The following is a 24,042-nucleotide window of genomic DNA, read 5'->3' as shown; positions in this document are numbered from 1 at the left end:
CATGCAGGAGCCTATTGTTTGATTCTCCTGATCCCACATGATGTGATCGCTGACTATACCACTGTCATAACAACCGATGTACCGATAGTTTTCTGGAAGATAAATAAATAAATAAATAAATAAATAAATAAATAAATAAATAAATAAATAAATAAATAAATAAATAAATAAATAAATAAATAAATAAATAAATAAATAAATAAATAAACGCATAATGAGCTGAGGGACATGACTAATTAAGGCTACTGACAATAACCTAGTAATGCTTCTCTCTGTGTGTACACCACATTTCGCCATAATATATTCTAGAAACGCTTGCTGTTGGAATAAGAAAAATTTTAATTGTAATTATTGCACAGGTCACGGCGACCCTGTGACCTTTCCGGAAAAAGCCGAGTGGCAGGTTTTTCAAATAAATATTTTCTGTGTAAAAACTGTACCATCAGATAGGTAATGGAATATATGAATATTAACTGTACATCTATCACAACAATTTTTGCGTCACAATTGATCTAGTATAGAAGGTAGAGAATTTATTTCAATCTTATATACGCCATTTTTTTTGAATTAAGTGAAAATTAATTCTGTAAAAACTGCATTTTTTTTTTGTAATTTTCACATTAGACCCGACAAAAGATTACCGTTTTGTTGTTATGATAATCTAATCTTTTGATTTTGTAAATAAAATTAGGGGTCTAATGTGGATTTAGGATGCAAACTGGAACAATCCAATGCCTTGTCAAAATCATTTGCTTCAAAATGGAGTTCGGATGCACTTCGTAATACAACTTCCGCCACTGCGGGAAACCACATGCACAGCAGAGCACATGGCCGATATCAAAATCGATTTTATGTATTGTGTATGTAGGCCTATTCATAGGACCCTCGTATTAATAATTAATAATTAATTGTCTCTATGCGCTTGAGAATTCAACAATATAAATAATGGTAGCTTTATTATAATACACATTAATGTTTTAAGCAGATAAAATTCCAAAATATGATGCAGTAATGAAGTTGCGATTTATTAATATTATAGGTATAAATTTTCACGAAGACACTATCAAGTTCTTCGTGGTCGAGCGGTCTAAGGCGCTGGACGTATGGTATACGTGATACTAGTCAAAGCGGTGAGCCGTGAGTTCGAACCCCGCCTCTGCCAAACTTTAAAAGAATTAAAATCAAAATTTTACTTTTTAAAAATTTCATATTGGGGAAATGTGACTGGGAGAATTTATGTATGGCGTGGAGTGGTGTGCTCTGTGTGAGTAAGCTTGTATACGCCATTGAGGTCAATGGTCATCGACTTTTATACTGCCTCCACGGGAGTGAGTGCAGCTAGCCTATCTACGCGCTGTAGTCCATACAGGACCAATGCAATATAAAATCTGAATTTTGACCAATTTTTTAGTTCAAGACGCACGCTTCTTTCTCAATTCTCAGGCTAATGACTATCATATCCTTTCAACACGTATGTTCAAGTGCAAGGATCTAAATATGGCTTCTTTAGAACAAAAAAAATACGGGAGATATTCATCATTTTCTACCCCGGTTTCCAAAGATTTATCGTCTAATATCAAATCGTGCCTAGCATATTCACGTGTATCGATCCCAGGTATTTATTTTAGTATCTCTGCTGTACCAAGTAATTATTAGCAAGGCGATGTCGGTGTGCGCCCTACTACCCAATCACGGGTGGAGGGGAGTTTGATTGACAGTGATGTCATTCTAGTATAAGTTAATGAAATTTAGAACTAGAATCTATCAATATAAAAATTACCTTGCTTGACCTCTGATGACCTTGAAAGGACCTCCATCATGTTTTGAATCATATCAACATACTAATTTTCATTTGAATAATTATTGGACAAACTTTGGAATTTTATCCCTTTTGACCTTTGGTTGACCACTGGTGACCCTGAAATGACCTCCATCATATTTTGAATCATATCAGGATCACATATACAAATTTTCATTCAAATTTAACAAACTTTAGAATTTTGGCCCCAAAACAGACATATCCCCATGTTTAAGCCAAATCTGATTATAACCCTAAATGCACGTAATGCTAGAGACTTTGTGACATTATTTCTGATGATCACAGCACTTAATATCCAGGATAATAGTGAATTTTAAGATGATTTTCAGTAACAACCCTATTTGACCCCTGCATGACCTTGAACTTTTGTGTATAACCCATACCAGCTAATGTCAATGCATATATTTCAGTTGCATCTCTGTACCATGTAATCTGCAGGAAAAGAAGCATTTTGAAGGTATTTGGTTATGTACCGGAAATACCACCAGAAACTATCAACGCCCTCTATTTGACGACACGTATTTTGTTATTGCTCCGGAACGTTGTTGAAGAAATTTGGATATTTTTATGATTTACAACCATTTATGACTCCAATTCTTCCAATCATTTGTATAGTATTGCTTCAGGACAACTCCGGTTGCTGTTTTTAATCCATTTGGATTTCTACAATTGAAATTGCTGAAGCTTTCTGTTGCTTTGATGCCTTGAACTGTACGTATCTTAGTTTACACATGTAGTAGTCGAACTTTCATTTTGCTGATTTGACTTCGATTTTATCGATTTTCGCACTTTGTTTATTTTTTGCACCTTTTGGAACTATTCATCAAGTACCAGATCCCTGGTATTTTCTCCAAAAAGGTGTGATAAACACTTTTGTATCCATTTACTACTACACGGGAATATCATCATCCCAGCATTTAGTACTAAGACTATAATGGCATCACGTTACAGTTCATGTGATGATTGCAAGCAAAGGAAGAAAGACGTTGAAAGTCGACAATGTGACTATTGGTTGTGTCAAGATTGCGAAGACTTTAGACAGGAAAATCCTACTCACCGCAATCCTAAAGCCCGATTTACAAACAAAGTAAAAGATAATACTCCACTCGCCAAATATGTTGCATCTTTGAAAATTCCTAAGAAGAAACAAACTGCAAAGATCATTACCCCTAAATGTACAGTTACCAAACCTAAGGAAAATAAATCATCAGCCACCAAAACCTCATCAGGACAATGGACAGTTGCTCAATCTCCCGATAAACAGGCGGGGATAAACTGTGCCCCAAAAAACATTCAAGCAGAAAATAAAGCAAAAATTACCCCGACGTCAACGACGGCTGCCCCTGCTGTAGGTGGAAGTAAAGACAAAAATCTTCCAAGCTCCAAGTGTGATGATCACGTCTGCACCACGAAACCCGATGATCTTACTTGCAGATGTTTTATATGTCAGAAAGACTACCACTTAAGCTGCGTTAAATTAACCAGAAGACCGTCAAAGTCATGTAATTGGTGTTGTGAACTATGTAAAGATGTACCATCTCTTGTAAAAGAACTGCGCAATACCATCAATATACTTTCAGATTGGCAGCGTTCAATGTATGAACAACAACAAGAACTAAAAGCTGAAAATAAGGCTCTCAAGGAACAGATGAACGAGATTATTTTAAAGCAGAATCAACGCCTTCCTCGAGCTGCAAAGGTGCAAATCCCTCCTGTTGACACAGATATCTCATCGACAGATAATGAACGCGACCGCGAGGATGGAGCCACTCCCTGGGTTACAGTGGTAAGAAGACGCAGAAACCCGAAAATTCGGGAATCGCAAAGACAGAACAATCAAAGGACGCAAAGACAGAACAATCAAAGGAGCACTCCTCTTAAAGATGCCCGGGAATCAAGCAAAAGACCAGCGGACAGATTGCCTACGCGACAAAATTCGGGACATATCTCACGCTCGCAGAGACAAGAACCTATGCAGCGACATTGGCCAGCGCAAAATGACTTTAATCATCGTAGGCCACGCTATACTAGTCATGCTAATGAAAACAATTCCCAAAGGTTTCGGTACGCTGACAACAATGAAACCTCGCAATTTTCATATGGACTCAGAAGAACCGGACTTCGCGAGCATAAACCCTGTTTCAACTGTGGTCTAAAAAATCATATTACTAGGGACTGTCACTTTCCCGGTCAAATAGCATGCAGAACATGTGGCGAATTAGGCCATAAGAGCAGGTCGTGTACTAAATGGTATACAGATTCCCGCGACCGGTACTGAGATCCTATCAGAGCAGATGATCTCCGCAACAGTGATATGATCAAGAACAAAAAGAATAACTCTGTTGTATACAATGGTAATAATCATGATAAAGATGAGAATTATATTAATGATAATATGTTTGGTATTCTATCTGATAATAATGTTTTGCGTGCGTGTTTACAAGTGTACGATGTTTGTAATGATCATGATGATGAAAACGTTGTAAGCGTTGACAATAATAAGGATGAAATTTGTACTAATTCTGATATCATTTCCACGAAAAAAAAGCAAAAAAGCAAAACATCAAATATTGATCACTGTATTCAAACATCAAAGAAGAGTAATGTCTTTCATGGTTTATCTAATGATGTCGCCGATGAAAAAATAAATCTGCCAAAAAAAGGTATTAAAGTAAGTCATCTTAACATTCAGAGTTTACCTTCCAGTTTGGATGAGTTTAAATTATTTTTAAAGGATAACCCGTATCACATTTTAACTTTGTCAGAGACATGGCTTGATAGCTCGATTGATAACAGTGAGTTTCATATTCCGGGTTATGTTTGTGAACGTAAGGATAGAAACAGACACGGCGGAGGTGTAGCTGCATTCATTAAGAACGATTTGAAATATACAAGAAGGTATGAATTAAAAAAAGATCAGAGTGAGTCTATCTGGTTTGAAGTTAAACATGCTCATAAGAAAGCAATTGTTATAGGTTGCCTCTACCGACCAAAAAAAGATGATTTTCTCTTTTTTGATATGTTAGCCATGGTAGACTGGGCTTCGTCAGTTGCAGTAGCCATGGTAGTTGTTGCAGCTGGTGTGGTAGTTTGCCCTGTAAAATTTAACACAGAAAATAAAGTTGATGTTATCAAACGCATTAATAAAAATGCCTTGATCAAATTCAGTAGGCATCGTCTCCAGGGTTAAAATAAGTAACGAACGAAAAGAATGTGCCTTCGGACTCGTCCCTTTAGATATTGCACTAAATCAAATAAAGTTTGGTTTTAGGGGATAGGGTTAAATATTAGGGTTAGGGTTTAGCGTTAGTGTTGGGGTAAGGGTTTGGGTCAGGGTTAGTGTTAGGGATATAAAAAATCGTGATGCTTATATGAAAGTAAGACACTTTCTTTAGCTAGAATTATTGTTCAATATTTACTTTGGCAAGAGCCAATAGGGGTTCAAAAAACCTCATACACCGGCGGATCTAAGATTTTGTAAGAATGCTCGCCAAATGCGACTCATTGCCAATTTGCCAATTGCTCATTAACATTGCGCGAAATCAATTAAAATGACATGAAAATATAGTTTCACCACTTTATTAAAGTAATTGACAAAACGCCTTGCAGAATTGTTTGGCAATTGTGCGATTGCTTTGAAGCACCAAGTGGAATGGCCCTAAGATCTCCTGATCTTACACCTCTGGATTTCTTCATGTGGGGCTGTCTGAAATCAAAGGTTTTCACATGTCCTCCAAAAACACATAATTGCAACTCATAAGACATGGTATGAATGCTACGTTGAGGAGAGCTGATATCTGCATACAGAGGCATTGTGCCTTTATGCCCTTGTGGCCATGTGGAAGACTAAGACTGTCAATTACTGTAGGAAAGTGGTTAAACATGTGATTTTCATGTTGATTTGATTTTAATTGACTTCGTGCAACCTTATTTTCACTCGACTAGCAACAATAGCCACTGAGTCCTTATTAATGTTCACACGCCAGTGATTTTACAGTTATGGGAGGACAAGATGTTAATTCATGCTGTTAATATAGCATCTTGACCAAATACCCCATACTTTTTAATCTAGTAGCATTTTTCAAACTGTATACTTTATTTTGATACACCCTGTACAGTTAAAGCCACCAACTGGAGGAGCCTTCACTCAATAGGGGAGGTGGACATAACTTGGCGTGGGCCTACAGTTCAGCGATTAACAAGATACTTCAGAGGTTTAACTGAACTGTGACCTGTGGCACAACAACATCTACTTCACAAGTCAATGAACTTTTGGATATGATGTGAAATATTGCCACTCGTAAAAAGTAAGTCCAGTAGATCAGATCAGATTATAATCTCAAATTCATAGTAAATGAGTTGACTGGCATCATGAGCATTAAAGCACCCCAAAGCCCCATTTTACGTCTTCTCGTAATTAGCTTATAATTATACTAACGTGGTGTGTATATGTACCCCAAGGTTACATTCTAGGCCCACTTACACTTACCATTATCACCGAGAAACATGTACACTTCACACAAAGAAAGTGCACCTGTACCTGCGCTAATACCAAGCCCAGTGACAATACTGACGTATCTCCCACACATAATTGTGTCACATTGTACAGTCACCGTAGAATCCGATTCAACCTGTGTGGATGTGACAGCAGAGCCGCATTGGTTGTGTAAGGAGACATCAGCATCCGTGCCAACTTGTACAATAGCGTCAACCAAACGTTGATCTGTTGTGAATCAAACGTGTATGCCAGTGCTTTAAAGGGAGTCTCCGGCAATCATAACATTATGCCTTATATGTTAGAAAAAATAATTTTCAAGCACGAATCATATGGTTTATTTAAAACAAACTCATTTTGACCATAAAATTGATAAAACGAATAAAACAGTCGGCTCTCAACACGCGATATTCAAAATTCGTAAATGTTATTTGTGCTCAATTGTCGTCAGCCATCATTGTATTACTAGGACTTCATTGCATTCGACACGATATGCATTCGACGCGATATTCAAAATTCGTAATTGTTATTTGTGCTCAATTGTCGTCAGCCTTCATTGTATTACTGGGACGTCATTGCATTCGACAATTTCGGCCCGCGGGAATTTTGAATACCACGTGTTGTGAGAGAGCCGACTGTTTTTATTCGTTTTTATGGTCACTATGAGTTTGTTTTAAATAAAACCACGTGATTCGTGCTTGATAATTATTTTTCTTGTGATTGCCGGAGACTCCCTTTAACACGATGTTCTTTAAACCCAATAGATACTGAAAATTAATCGTAGTCAATGGCTATTCTTGGGCTATTCCAGATGAAAGCCATACACCCCTGTGCAAGCTATGACCTTAATCTTCCACTCCATTTGAAATCTAAATCCCCTGTATGGAATTTTAAGGTCATGTCTTCCATAAGCGGTGTTTGGATTTCACCTGGAATGGCCCATTGTTATAATTCCTTTGTGATTTCTAAACCCATTGGACTGTCCAAACCCATTGGACATAAAAATGTCCTAAATATTGGACATAAAAATGTTACATTTCCAGATGTGTTGGTGCCTCTTTAAGGTTTGCAAAGTAGGTTCACCAAAACTTGGCATATATTTAGGGGGCAGTATATTTTGGTGGCAGGTCAAGAAGTGGAAAGCATATGTTGGGCACGCCTGTTTGCCTCCTGTGGCTCATTATCATTGCGCAGATCCTAAAGTGTAGTATTACATGCCAGAATTATGAAAAAAAATATATCAAATTGTATATATATTTAACTTTTAGTGCAATATACTGTGATTTTGTAAATTGAAAAAGACAATATAATTTTGGCCCAATAAATTAAAAAATTGATAACAAGAATAACCATTAACCTGTGAAAAAGCTTTGATGATAATTATAGTATGCATGCATATGGTACTAATTGCTTTGTTTACATGTTCCAAGCTCTCCTTAAGATAAATTGAAAAACGTTATTGGTAGCTTACTAAAGTATTTCGTCTTACTGGTCCAGTTTACAATGTCACACATCGGTCACAATGACTCAATATTTACGAAAACATGCAGTTTTGAAATTTGCAATTTTTTTCCATTAAACTATGACAAATCATGCAGAATATTCAAAACTTTCAAAACTGCATCTTTTCTTTCTTATAAATCATGACAATGAGTCATTGTTATAATTGTGACAGAACGCAACGACGTCTGACATTGTTCAATGTTCAGGCGGCGAGTGGCATGATGGTCGGAGAGAGCCGGCAAAACCGCTCGGCCGCATGGCATTTTCCATAATACTTGGTCAGTTTTGTGGGGTTCATTATCGAACCCCAACGGTTTTAGCTTGTATTTATATTATATATTAACATAGGCCTATTTGTTTGTGATATTTCAAGCGTTTTAAAATTTCAAAATAATCCCATTCAATTACACGGTTGACGATGGAAATTTACTGAATATCATGAATATTGCAATGCGGCCACCACCTGACAGAGTTGGTGAAACAAGAAAGACTACCAATGGCCTTTATATTTTGTTTATATCACAAAACACTTTTCAATTTATTTTAAAAATGTCCCTTTTGAACTCTTTATTAGCAACTTCAGTGAATGTGCTACTTGAATATCTTACAACAGCAGTCGTCGGCTCTGTTGATGATGACGACTTTCTGAATGCACATGACTTCTCCTAAATCAACCTTCCACCAAGCCGGGTTCACACCATCTGCAACAGGTTGAAGAAAACATATCGGTAATCATTGGCATATCGGTAATCATTGGCAAATCTACAAGCATAATGTTTGAGGTTATACACGAAAAACAACAAACAACAAGCATAAACAAAACCATGGCTGCATCATTAAAATGGTATTTCGTGATTTTAGCATCCTTGTTTTTGGGTATGGTTTAATAAATATAGCCCATCTGTAAGAATTGGGCGATACGCTCTGTAGCAGCGCTTTATTCAACTACTACTTTGGGGGCCTTTGGGGCGCCAGCCCCGGGAAATAAAAACAGGGGCGGCCAAAACGAAGGGGCGGTGGAAGACGAAGGGGCGGCCAAAACAGGGGCGGCCAAAACGAAGGGGCGGCAAAAAGAATTAGTAAAGAAAAAAGGGCGGCAAATTTTGAAAAAGTATACAAATTTTTGTAAAAATGGTACTATACATCAAAATGTGTTGCTATTAGGGCGCTAGCGCCTAAAAACCTTATATCTATGTCAAACGACCGAATCTGTATGGAAGCTTTTGCCCACAACCATGATGTAGTCCTAGCTTAAATGCAGTGTTATCTATTGCATAGCCCATCTGTAAGAGTTGAGCGATACGCTCTGTAGCAGCGCTTTATATTCAATACTACAAACCGCAAAAAAATTAAGGTGCCAGGTGTTTACACTCCTGTATATCCTACACAAAGACAAGCACATCAAACAAGCAGATGTAGCTGTAGCTCTGATTTAAGACCTCATTTGTTGAAATTTGTTGAAAATTGAAGAAGGAAGTAACGAAATAAAAAGTTGCACTTTTATGTTCTAATCAATGGAAAGTATGGCGCTAGTTTGATGTGCTAAGCTTGCAGCGCTAGTTCGCTTGTTCGAGAATGAGTTGTGTACAAAATCAATAGGGCATGCAATGGAGCAAACTGTAACTTTTGAATTTGCATCTTCCTTGGGTTTTTGGATCATCGTGGCTTTACTTCGTGAACGATTTTAACGAAGATGCAGCTCTTGGCTGCTGATTCTAATTATAACATATAGATATACAGGGTAAAAATAACTGGTACCTTAATTGTATTGCGGTCTGTGTGTTATGGTGATGTCCCATGGATAACCCCTAATTATGTATTCTATTACAGCCACGACCAATAATTCAAAATCGCGCACTGTGATTTGGTGACACGCGTCTCCTGAAATACCTTACAATAAAGTGGCCAGGGCAATCAAACTGGTTTTCTTGCACAATAGGCACAGCAACACATTCTAAACGCATTGCGCTTGGTTACGCGTACAAAAATTTCCGGAATACTCGCTGACAATTACACTTTGGCCATTTTAGCTTTTAACTTTCTCCGTGCGCATTTGTAGGCCTGCCATACATGTAGATTTGATCTATATCAGGAATGTTTCACCAATCCCCCCCCCCTCATGTCAAAAAGAAATTTACGCCAATGGATTAGAGTATTTATAAATGTGCATTTTATAAATGCAAACGATATAAATACCTGATTCTGTGTGTGTGCAAGATTCGTCATTGTAGGTTGTGCTAGCATTATCGTCCACCGCCCTCTCTGGTACTCCATCGTTCCAGACTGAGCTTTGGGAGACGATCTTATTTCTAAGAAAGATTTCTGTAAGTTACGATAAATTAACAAATACCTCGTACATAGTATAGATTATATTTTATATTTAGACATTTCAAATGTCTACTCTGATCAGTGGCTCTTATCTCTGACCATGATATTTGAAGTATAATGATTACGCAGCACACCAGTTCGAGTCATAATTAGGTGTCTACAATCTACATTCGTAATGTTTATCGTATTGTATAGTGGCGTAGCCAGCGGCAATGGGGGAAGCTGCCCCTGCGAGAACTCTTGACTCACACACCCCACTTGTCCCTGTAGAGTACTGGCCGAAGATTACGTATTCCTTTTGTACTTGTCCCATTTTGACCATCTTGACCCACCCCCATGCTGGCCGCTCTGATATTTAAGATTGTATTCCTTTTGTACTTTTTGGCCCATTTTGACCATCTTAGTCCAATATGGGCCCCTTGAAAGTTGCCTTGCTTCCAACGCTCCTCCGCTCCCGTCTTAAAAAGTTCTGGCTTCAACACTGGTATGGGATAAAAGTGGTAATGGCAGCTTTTTCGCCACAACAATGAAATACGAAAAGGACCATTGTGCTTACCCCATAAATCATACACGGCATTTCTACGGGGTCCTCCGCAGGCTTGTGTAGCATCTCCTGCACAAGCAGTAGTAGTGCAATCCGCATCCGGATATGGCGTGTATTCATCAAACGTCAGATCATCGCTGCCACAGTAACACTTATAACCATACCGCAAATTGGCGTAACGTGATCCATAAGATTGGCAGTGTGACATGCAGGAGCCTATTGTTTGATTCTCCTGATCCCACATGATGTGATCGCTGACTATACCACTGTCATAACAACCGATGTACCGATAGTTTTCTGGAAGATAAATAAATAAATAAATAAATAAATAAATAAATAAATAAATAAATAAATAAATAAATAAATAAATAAATAAATAAATAAATAAACGCATAATGAGCTGAGGGACATGACTAATTAAGGCTACTGACAATAACCTAGTAATGCTTCTCTCTGTGTGTGAGTAAGCTTGTATACGCCATTGAGGTCAATGGTCATCGACTTTTATACTGCCTCCACGGGAGTGAGTGCAGCTAGCCTATCTACGCGCTGTAGTCCATACAGGACCAATGCAATATAAAATCAGAATTTTGACCAATTTTTTTAGTTCAAGACGCACGCTTCTTTCTCAATTCTCAAGCTAATGACTATCATATCCTTTCAACACGTATTTTCAAGTGCAAGGATCTAAATATGGCTTCTTTAGAACAAAAAAAATACGGGAGATATTCATCATTTTCTACCCCGGTATCCAAAGATTTATCGTCTAATATCAAATCGTGCATAGCACATTCACGTGTATCGATCCCAGGTATTTATTTTAGTATCTCTGCTGTACCAAGTAATTATTAGCCAGGCGATGTCGGTGTGCGCCCTACTACCCAATCAACTTATCACGGGTGGAGGGAGTTTGATTGACAGTTATGTCATTCTAGTATAAGTCTTTAAAGGTAAGTTAATGAAATTTAGAACTAGAATCTATCAATATAAAAATTACCTTGCTTGACCTCTGATGACCTTGAAAGGACCTCCATCATGTTTTGAATCATATCAACATACTAATTTTCATTTGAATAATTATTGGACAAACTTTGGAATTTTATCCCTTTTGACCTTTGGTTGACCACTGGTGACCCTGAAATGACCTCCATCATATTTTGAATCATATCAGGATCACATATACAAATTTTCATTCAAATTTAACAAACTTTAGAATTTTGGCCCCAAAACAGACATATCCCCATGTTTAAGCCAAATCTGATTATAACCCTAAATGCACGTAATGCTAGAGACTTTGTGACATTATTTCTGATAATCACAGCACTTAATATCCAGGATAATAGTGAATTTTAAGATGATTTTCAGTAATCAACCCTATTTGACCCCTGCATGACCTTGAACTTTTGTGTATAACCCATACCAGCTAATGTCAATGCATATATTTCAGTTGCATCTCTGTACCATGTAATCTGCAGGAAAAGAAGCATTTTGAAGGTATTTGGTTATGTACCGGAAATACCACCTTAATGACCTTTTACCTCAAATCTGTGTACACCCTATAGGCCCCGGCTATAGCCAAGGTCAATGTTGCGTTTTTAGCCCAAACTACTCAACCGTGACGTTTGACCCCAAATGGGTCATATCAAATGTAGAGGCTGGGGTAGTGGAGCTTTTGCCCACGTTTTGTAATAATCGGTCAATTAATGATGGAGCTAGAGCAATTTTTATCAATGACCTTGAAAGGTTGTGAGAAGAAGAAAAAAGAAGGCCCTGGTACACCCCTGGACGCAGGGACGCAGCATATGTATGGCATGTAGGCCTGATAATGAAGCAATTTCATAACCTTTCGACTAAAAACACAATTCAGTGGATCTGGACCTCTTTTAATTTAGACTCATTTATGACAAAAATTCACTTTAATTATGAAAACATTGGTGTGAAAAGGGCAAAACAATGATAAAAAGGAGACATTTGCTCAACATGCACAAGGATTCACCCTTTAAGACCATATAATTATTGAAAAAGTGAGAGTATGTTAACATCCGAGAAATTAGCGCATTGATAAATGTATACTTTGATCAGCTCGTAATCGACGGGAATTATTAGGCTTTTTTCACTACGCCGAAAAGTAGACCCAAAGGATATAATTGATCTGCCTAGTCTATATTTCACGTGTTAAAGAAAGTAGACAAGGTATAGGATTTCAAATAATAATTTGTAATACTTATGGCGAGATATCACAAGGCAATTCTCCAAATAAAATATAGTGATATTAATCCGCGATGTTATAAGGCCCGCCGATTATGAGCTGATCAAACTGTAGGGTATAATCATTGATCAACATGTGTTGAGGGATTGTAGATATCCTCCCGGCAGTGGCGTAGCGTGGGTCATCATATTGGGGGCACCGACCATGATTGGGGTGCACCGGGTCTGATTGGGGCACAAGCCATTTTTGGCACTTTTCCTATGGGATTTTTTTAAATTTTGAGCTCGATTGGGGGGCACGTGCCCCTATGACGCTACGCCACTGCCCCCGGCGCCCCCAATTCCAGGACAAATAGACCAAAAGCTTTAATGTGCATGGTCCGGTTTTATGCTACAATAATATTTCCCTCATTTGGCCAAATTTAGCATTGAAATGTTCTTGCGCTTCGCGTGTATTTTTGTCCCGGTAAAGTGATTTTGGTAGCGGATTAGCTGTACAATTTGAAAATGTTGCCACCCCCTAAACCTGGTTGGTCTGCCTATGACTCCATTGTTTAAAAGAAGTCACAAAAGTGTCGCCAAAATTAGCGATTTTAACGAGAAACTCAAGGGGTCTAACACCCTCGACCCCACTCCGATGTAACTTTTTCCGCCTAAAATATTCCCTGCCCACGATCATGTATGTTGGTATTTCATTCAGTGAAAGCTTTCAGACATGATGATTTCCTTGTGGTCTAAGCTTGGCCTTTCCTTACTTTGCTTTACATAAGTTTGATGTTATCTTCCCGGGGGCAGTCTTTGTTTTCCCCTTCGCCTTGGCACTTCCTCGCAATCTTTTTTCCTTTATATGCTATTGGTGTTTTGAGACCACTGCAAGTTATTGGTATGTGTTTGTATTTACCAGAGGCGGATTTAAGGAAAAGGGCCCTGTCAGTTGGAATCAGGAGCGTGACTGAACTTTTTGTTTGATGGAGGGCAAGAGAAAAAAAATGACCAATGAGCATTAGTTCGGCCCAATGTTATGAGATATGTGCGCGCAGTGCGCAAATATTCATTCCATTTCATACTTGAGAAAGCTTGTGCACTCAAGTGGCCAATGCTTGGTTTAGGTATAAGATCGACGGTGGTGACAGGAGCATTACAATTTAGGGGGATGAACATATATTTTAGCAGGACATTTGTGCGCGCGAAGCGCGCGAAGAAATGTAAATTTAGCGGAAAATGAAGGTGAAATTTGCTATATAATTGGCCAGTTCGCGCTTGCAATTTTACCCTATTTTGTCCCAAAACATGGTGTTTTTCGGGCTGAAAAGGAAAATGCAAGGGCAATTTTGGAGGCCCTAAAAATTTGGGGGCACTGGGCCAGGCCCATCTGGCCCAATGGTAAATCCGGCCCTGCAATGTTATGAGATATGTGCTCGCAGTGCGCAAATATCCATTCTATTTCAGCATGTACACTCAAATGGCCAATGCTTGGTTTAGGTATAAGATCGACGGTGGTGGCAGGAGCATTACAATTTACGGGGAGATGAACATAGATAATAGGAGGACATTTGTGTGCGCGAAGCGCGCGAAAAAAAATTCAATTTAGCCGAAATGAAGGTGAATTTAGCTATTATAACTGGCCAGTGCGCGTGAAGCGCTCAAAATTATGCAATTTTACCCTATTTTGGCCCAAAACATGGTGTTTTTGGGCTGAAAAGGAAGATGCAAGGGCAATATTTGGGGCCCTTGGGGCCCACCTGGCCCAATGGTAAATCCGGCCCTGGAGGCCCAAAACTCACTGTGAAGAAGACATGTGCACTCAAGTGGCCAATGTTTGGTTTAGATATAAAATCGACGGTGGCGGCAGGATCAGGAGCATTACAATTTAGGAGAAGATGATCATAGATTTTAGCAGCAATTTTAATTTAGCCGAAAATGCTATATAACTAGCCAGTATGCAATTTTACCCTGTTTTGGCCCAAAACATGGTGTTTGTCAAGCTGAAAGGGAAGATGCAAGGGCAAATTTGGAGCCCTGGGCCCGGGTCCATCTGCACCAATGGTAAATTCGGCCCTGCCCGGGAACTTTTGATTGTTCTTTGTAGTTTTAGAGCCAGCTTTAATGATACCCTTATATTTAACATTCCGTTTTCTTTTTGGGGGCCCTAGGCCAGGCAAAAATTTGGAGGCCCCAAACTCACCGTGAAGAAGACATGTGCACTCAAGTGGCCAATGCTTGGTTTAGGTATAGGAACGACGGTGGCGGCAGGAGCATTACAATTTAGGGGGAGATGAACATAGATATTCTTAGTACATTTGTGCGCGCCAAGCGCGCAAAAAAAATTCAATTTAGCTGAAAATGAAGGTGAAATTTGCTATATAACTCGCTATATAAGCGCGCAAAATTATTTTACCCTATTTTGGTCCAAAACATGGTGTTTTTCGGCCTGAAAAGGAAGATGTAAGGGCAATTTTTGGGGCCCCAAAAATTTAAAATTTGGGGGCCCTGGGCCCATCTGGCCCAATGGTAAATCCGGCCCTGGGGCCCCGGACCCATACTAGATGACCTAACTTGTATTTTAAGATTATCAGTGTACCAACTCATAATCCTAATATTATTATTAATTTTGGGCCCCTTGGGCCCTTGACCTTTGACCTGTTGCTGGAGCCAAAACGGGCAAAATAAAACTTTTCGGGGTAGGGCCCTAAGTGTGCCACATACCGGGTCTGGTATCTTTTTTTAGTTTTAGGGCTACTATAGCCTTGACACTCATGTGGATAGAGGAGAAGGAGAAGCAACCCAAGAATCATAAATGCGGGCATAAATAGAATGGCCTCTTGCACGTACGGGTAAATATATAACATTTTCGTTTCTATTCTACCCACCGCACCTTGGAACCTTGCAGAAAACAATTAGGATTTAAGCAAAAAAAAGAAAAGAAAAAAAAAAGCAAAGCAAAGCAGGGGGCCCTTTGGCCAAAATGGCAGGGGGGCCTTGTCAGCAACTGCTGACTTGCTGACAGCTTAAATCCGCCACTGGTATTTACTAGTTTCTTGTAGTATAAAGGAGGTGTAATGTTTAAAGAGACGTGGTCCATTTTTTCATGTTCTGTTCTAACTTACATTGAAGACAATAAGATTAAAAGAACCATTGTGCTTACCCCATATATCGTACACGGCATTTCGATTCACAGCTCCGCATGTTTGTGAAGCATCTCCTGGGCAGGCTGTATTACAATCCGAATCCGGTCTGGGCGTGTATTCATCATAATTCAGACCATCGCTGCCACAAAAACACTTAAAACCATTCCTCAAATTGGCGTAGCGTGATCCATAAGATTGGCAGTGTGATATGCAGGCGTTTATTGTTTGACTCTCCTGGTCAAACAAGCTGTGATCTGTAGCTATATTTGCGTTGTTGTCGTAACAGCCTATGTACCGATGGTTTACTGGAGATTATATAAATAAATAAATAAAGAAATAAATAAATAAATAAATAAATAAATAAACAAACAAACAAACAAACAAACAAACAAATAAATAAATAAATAAACAAACAAACAAACAAATAAATAAACAAACAAACAAACAAACAAATAAATAAACAAACAAACAAACAAATAAATAAACAAACAAACAAATAAACAAACAAACAAACAAATAAATAAACAAACAAACAAACAAACAAACAAATAAATAAATAAATAAATAAATAAATAAATAAATTAATTAATTAATTAATTAATTAATTAATTAATTAATTAATTAATTAATTAATTAATTAATTAATTAAATAAATAAATAAGGCCAGAATTGATCATCCCTTTTCAGAAGTAAATTAAACAACAGCAAAAAAAAACCACCAAAATATATTATCACACAAGAACAAAGGCGGGTTATCAAAAGAATTAGTTATAAGATGAGATTGGCTGTAATTTATATTTATTTTGAAAATATTTGATTGAATCAGCTACTTTCAGGTTACCGATATTGGGGATTCCATAACAGTGGGCCGGTAGTCTTGATTCAATGATCAGTGAATACTTTCTTTTTTCTTGTTTGATAATATATACCTATTACAGTTTCTTGTGTGATAGCTGTGAATATCGGATCGTTTTACAAATAAATTATCAAATGAGCATGGTAGTTGTTTAACAGAATATTTATGCATGTGTAGTTTGTGTACACCCAGTTCTAATTCATATGGAAAAGAATCTTAGATAATTTATCTGCATTAATTTCTTAGAAAGTAAAAAATCGAATTTGAACAAAAATGGGGAATGGGGCTGTCGATTGGGTCAAGAACCTTTAATCGTGCCTTTTCATTTTCTTGCATCTCCTCCGTCTTGTTTTTATTCTATTTTGTTGTTTAAATAAATGTATTTTGATGGAAACAAATGAATATGAATGAAAATGAATATGAATAATTTAACTAATAAACATGACCAAGCGTGTGTCTCTGTATGAAACGGCCTTTTAAACTGAGCCTCAAGGAAAAAGAGATGATTTATTGTGCTTTCAATTGACTGAGTGTCTCAGGTTAAAGAAGAAATAAAACAAACAAACAAACCGAATCGTTTAAATTGATTATAATATAATAGTTGGAAAGATAGTATAATCTTGAATAACTTACCGATAAATGTTCCTTCTACCAACACTACCACAGTGACGAAAATGCCAACAAGAAGCATTAGACCATCCATTGCTGTTATCAGTTAAGGACTAATTTCATGTCATCAAGGAAAATCTTATCCAGACGTAATGAGTAAAACAAACATGTCTGCACGTAATAATATTATTTTTACCAAACAAGGCGTAATAGAATTGTAACTTATAGTTTTACCCCAATCCAATACGTGCCAAGAGATATGGAAATCCGTGTGAGAATACAGATATATCTTGACGCTGTAGATTTAACAACTTCGAGAAGCGTAAATGAACGTAAGCTTTGAGTGTCTTTTAATAAGGTTCGTGTCGGAGTACTTCGCCTTTTTAAATTTATTCTTCGCTACTTATTAAATTAAATTAAATTAAATTAAATTAAATTGTAATAGGGAAAATAGACGTCTCGCGATATCTTGCGCAAATGAGTCTTTCTTTTATTATATTGATGCTGACATTCATGCTAACATTGTTTCAATTCCTCATTTCCTAGGTGTATAGGAACTAATTAAAACGACAGTGTGAGCAAACAAGAAAAGAATAGGTGGAAATCAATAAAAGCTTTTGAGCTAATTTTGCAATTAACCCAGCAGACTACTTAATTGAAATCATATTATTTAAAAAACCAAATTGTAGACTCTCATTGCAACATGCGTACAAACTAAGCACACCTCGTTCAATCGCTTGCTTATTCTATAATCCCTCATTTCAAATTATAAGTTTTGGTTTCTCTTTTGTTCAGACGCCACCCCCCAAAGCCGAATTCAAAAGAAGTCCAGAACTTGTCTGCAACCATAACATCTAACGCTACATTTATGCTATATAGCTGAGCGACAGCGATTGGCTTTTACCCCAATGAGGTAGATCGGTTTTTTTGTTGCGTTGGGAAAAAGGGTACATAATGTTTATGTACCAAATATTTCTTGCAGATTAATTCGTTTAGCAAAAATATCGTCAAATTTGAATTTCAGAACGAAATTACAACAGTGGCCTATGGAGTCTAATACACATATTTATTTATTTATTTATTTATTTATTTATTTATTTATTTATTTATTTATTTATTATATTATATTATACCAGGGTATCCCAGTCAGTGCATAGCACATGATATACACAGGGCCCTGGAGAACATTATACACAATATAAAACTAGATTGTTAAAATTACACAATTATATACAAAGCTCAATAATTTAAAATATATAAAAACTACATAACAATTTAAAACACAACAATAATATTATTATATACAATTATTGTTATAATTATGAGTATTGATAAAAACGAAAATTACAAAAGAATAATAAAATATTATCGTCGTTTTACCATATTCTGGACAACCTTTCATGTTTAATATTTTTGCTAGTAATGTCGTTTTACCATATCCTGGGCAACCGTTCATATTTAATACTTTTGCTAGTAATGTCGTTTTACCATATTCTTGACAACCTTTCATGTTTAATACTTTTGCTGGTAACGTAATTTAACCATATTGTGGTCAAAATGTCATATTTAATACTTTTATTATTAATGTCGTTTTACCATATAATAGCCAGCCTTTCATGTTTAAAACTTTTGCCAGTCATGTCGATTTACCATATCCTGGGCAACCTTTCATGTTTAATACTTTTGCTAGTAATGTCGTTTTACCATATCCCGGTCAACCTTTCATGTTTAATACTTTTGCTGGTAACGTAAATTAACCATATTGTGGTCAAAATTTCATATTTAATACTTGTATTATTAATGTCGTTTTACCATTTCATAGCCAGCCTTTCATGTTTAATACTTTTGCCAGTAATGTCGTTTTACTAAATTCCGGTCAACCTTTCATATTTAATAATTTTGATAGTAATGTCATTTTACCATATCCTGTTTAATACTTTTGCTGTTAATGTCGTTTTACCAAAACCTGACTTTTGCTAGTAATGTCGTTTTACCATATTCTGGTCAATCTTCTATGTTTAATAATTTGTGACCCTTCGCCACAACTGAGCCCGGATGTCGCTAAACTTGATTTTGCGCTACAGTGAAAATTGGCTTGAAAGGTCATTCCAATGAAAAATTAGATTTTTAAAGATTTGAAATGATTAATATGTTTTCTTACACTATTCCAAGTTTCATTGCAAAATATAGAGTAGAAACAAGTAAAAAAACTTCATTTTCTGAAGCTTGTCGTTCTAAAAATATTCTTAAAATTGAGTAAAAAGTGTTTTAGAGCGTCGAAATAATCGTGAAATTTGTCCACTGCTACGAAAAATTCTCTCGTTCGAGTGCCGCCATGTTTGGTATTGCCGGAAAGCTGGGGATTTCGAGATTCATTTTCTAGCGGATATTTTCATGTAAACATTGTTATTAGCCAATGAGAGGCCGTTTTACATGACCCTATTTGATTATAAACATCTGGTTCATCTGTTGCCAAGATCGTGCGAATGGACTGTTTGATTGGTCGAATTACGTCAGCTGACCCGATGATTCTGCGCAGTACGGATGTTAATTAGTATTAATTAGTGTTTATCTTTATATTTTAGCACAGAAGTTACATACTAAAAATGTTTAAATTATGGTAACTTGCTGTTAACATTACAAAACGCACTATACCCAGCCTAGCGCTCTTTTCAGAGCGGGCAGTTCAATAAGTGCTGTCGAGGGTCATCATGCTAATGACACAGTTATTTGATAATTAAGTGTTCCAATTGAAACTATAATCCTGTCTTTCATGTATTTGATGATTGTAGAATTCACAGAAAAATAAAACACTTAAAAATCGCAATGCAAAAATGGTACAAACTCGAAATGGCATCTAAATTCATAAGTTTAGTTATTTGTTCTGTTGCTATGGTGATGGTGTAAGATGTTAATTAGTATTAATTAGTGTTTATCTTTATATTTTTTTAAATTGTTTTACGTGTTTCTTATTTGCTTTTATTGTATAAATTGTCTAAAAGCTTTCGTTAACACAGCTGATATCAACATTATTGGACATGGTTATGTGTGTGAATTTTCATCCGTTTATTTTTAACGATATCCGATACTGATTAATGAGTATCTAATTAATAACTCATTAAATATGCAAAAATAAGATGAAGTGTGGTTTCTTTCTCTTCTAATAATTAGGATAGGATATAATAAGTGTTTGTGCAAAGTTTGGTGGTAATAGCATGTATGGAAGGTAATGGTTGCTATGGTCAAACGTTGTAAATCATTTAAAAATTGGCAAATTTTGAAACCCCTGACTTTAAACTGTGTTTTCTCGGTTTCGCGTTTTGAAACCGTGACACCTTTGAACGACCATAACTTTACTTCTAGATATGCTATGAAGCTGGTTGAAGTGTTTTTTAAAGCTTATGGTATGGCCATTGCAAATATGCCAAAACCTCAAAATGGTCTAGGGCCGACATCCGGGCTCAGTTGTGGCGTGAAGTCACATTTTGCTAGTAATGTCGTTTTACCATATCCCGGTCAACCTTTCATATTTAATACATTTGCAAGTAATGTCGTTTTACCATATTCTGGGCAACCTTTCATGTTTAATACTTTTGATAGTAATGTTGTTTTACCATATCCTGGTCAACATTTCATATTTAATACTTTTGCTATTAATGTCGTTTTACCATATCCTGGTCAACCTTTCATATTTAATACTTTTGCTATTAATGTCGTTTTACCATATCCTGGTCAACCTTACACGTTTAATACTTTTGCTAGTAATGTCGTTTTACCATATTCTGGTCAATCTTCCATGTTTAATAATTTTGCTAGTAATGTCGTTTTACCATAACCTGGTCAACCTTTCATGTTTAATTATTTTGCTATTAATGTCGTTTTACCATATTCTGGACAACCTTTTATGTTTAATACTTTTGCTAGTATTGTAATTTTACCATATTGTGGTCAAAATGTCATGTTTAGTAATTTTGCTAGTAATGTCGTTCTACCATATCCCTGTCAACCTTTCATATTTAACATGTTTAATACCTTTGCTAGTAATGTCATTTTACCATATCCTTTTACCATATTCTGGACAACCTTTTATGTTTATTTATTTTGCTATTAATGTCGTTTTATCATATCCTGGTCAACCTTTCATATTTAACATATTTAATACTTTTGCTAGTAATATCGTTTTACCATATCTTGGGCAACCGGTGATGTTAAATACTTTTGCTATTAATGTCGTTTTATCATATTCTGGACAACCTGTTATGTTTAATACTTTTGCTAGTAATATCGTTTTACCATATCCCGGTCAACCTTTCATGTTTAATACTTTTGCTGGTAACGTAATTTAACCATATTGTGGTCAAAATTTCATATTTAATACTTTTATTATTAATGTCGTTTTACCATATCATAGCCAGCTTTTCATGTTTAATACTTTTGCCAGTAATGTCGTTTTACTAAATCCCGGTCAACCTTTCATATTTAATAATTTTGATAGTAATGTCATTTTACCATATCCTGGGCAACCTTTCATGTTTAATACTTTTGTTGTTAATGTCTTTTTACCAAATCCAGGTCAACCTTTCATGTTTAATACTCTTGCTGTTAATGTCGTTTTACCATATCCTGGTCAACCTTACATGTTTAATACTTTTGATAGTAATGTCGTTTTACCAAATCCAGGTCAACCTTACATGTTTAATACTTTTGATAGTAACGTAATTTTACCGTATTGTGGTCATATTGCATATTTAATACTTCTGCTATTAATGTCGTTTTACCATATCATGGCCAACCTTTCATGTTTGATACTTCTGATCAACCTTTCATATTTAATATTTTTTCTAGTAATATCGTTTTACCATATGGCAATGACTTTATACAAATGAGATTACGTAATTAAAGGTACTCTGATACTAATTGTTGTGTGTTTTGAAAGACAAAGGTACAAACTTTATTGATCGTAAGTAACAGTCATGAGCGGAGATAATAATGATTGCGGGATATTATTGACCAACCCTCGTACTTTTGCTAGTAATGTCATTGACCAAATCCTGGTCAACCTTTCATGTTTAATTCTTTCGATATCAATGTCGTTTTACGAAATCCTAGTCAACCTTTCATATTTAATAATTTTACTAGTAATGTCGTTTTACCATATTCTGGTCAATCTTCCATGTTTACTACTTTTGCTTGTAATGTCGTTTTACCATATTCTGGTCAACCTTACACGTTTAATACTTTTGCTTGTAATGTCGTTTTACCATATTCAGGTCAACCTTTCATGTGTAATACTTTTGATAGTAATGTCGTTTTACCATATTCTGGTCATCATTTCATATTTAATACTTTTGCTAGTAATGTCGTTTTACCAAATCCCGGCCAACCTTTTATGTTTAATACGTTTGCTATTAAAGTCGTTTTACCATATCCCGGTCAACCTTTCATAATTATTTAACATGTTTGATACTTTTGCATGAATGTCTTTTTGCCATATCCTGTTCAACCTTTCATGTTTAATACTTTTGCTATCAATGTCGTTATACCATATTCTGGAAAACCTTTCATGTATAAATCTTTTGCTATTATGTCGTTTTACCAAATCATGGTCAACTTTCATGTTTAATACTGTTGCTGGTATTTGTCGTTTTACCCTATTCTGGCCTACCTTTCGTGTTTAATACTTTTTGCTAGTAATGTCGTTTAAAAAAAATTCTTGTCAACCTTTCATGTTTACGTTTAATATCATTGCTAATTATGTCAATTTTCCATGTCCTGGTCAATTTTGTGTATTTACTTCTATGTATGAATGTTACAATGTACCCAGCTGGCATTTCTGAAAAGTGACGTGAGCTGAGATATTTAGGTTAAAAATGCAGTTTTGTGATTTTTTTCTCTTTTTTTACGCAAAATGACAATAATTTTATTAAAACAGATGTAACTTTGAAAGTTATAAATGAATTATGAACTTAATATAGAATATATGTCACGTGTATATTCAATATATTCAATATTCGTTAACAAAATTTCATCTTTATATCTTGATGCAATATGTTGGATGAAATGATTTATTTTGATGATCTTGTTCAATTTTGACCAAAATAGTTAATTTTACATGAAAAAAATGGAATTTAAAAAAATAAAATATAAATAAAATAAAAAGTATACTAATGCATGGATAGGTATGTGTACATCAAAAAGTCAATCATGACAACTTTCTGAAACCAAAGGTTTTTGACCTATGGCCTCTTGAAAGTCGACGGTCAAAAATAAAATGTGATAAAATGATCGCTTTTGGCAGTTTTTCCATCAAAATCGACTGAAAAATGTCGGCAAATGTGGTTGATATGGTAACTGACCAGCCTGTGACTTCTGCAACTATCCTGAAATTGTGGTGCTAATTCGTATAAAATAATATCAATAGCAATAAAAACTTGTGTAGGCCTATAGTAAGTACACAATAAAAGAATTGTGAAAAAATGCCAATCTTTATCCAAAAATTGTCATTTTTAGCAAAAACAAAACAAACATTTTATGCCGACCTTTTATTTTTAA

Source organism: Amphiura filiformis, chromosome 16 (genome assembly GCF_039555335.1).
Source record: "Amphiura filiformis chromosome 16, Afil_fr2py, whole genome shotgun sequence".
Lineage (NCBI taxonomy): Eukaryota > Metazoa > Echinodermata > Ophiuroidea > Amphilepidida > Amphiuridae > Amphiura > Amphiura filiformis.
The sequence above is the reverse complement of the archived record's forward strand: the minus strand, read 5'-3'. Positions refer to the sequence as shown.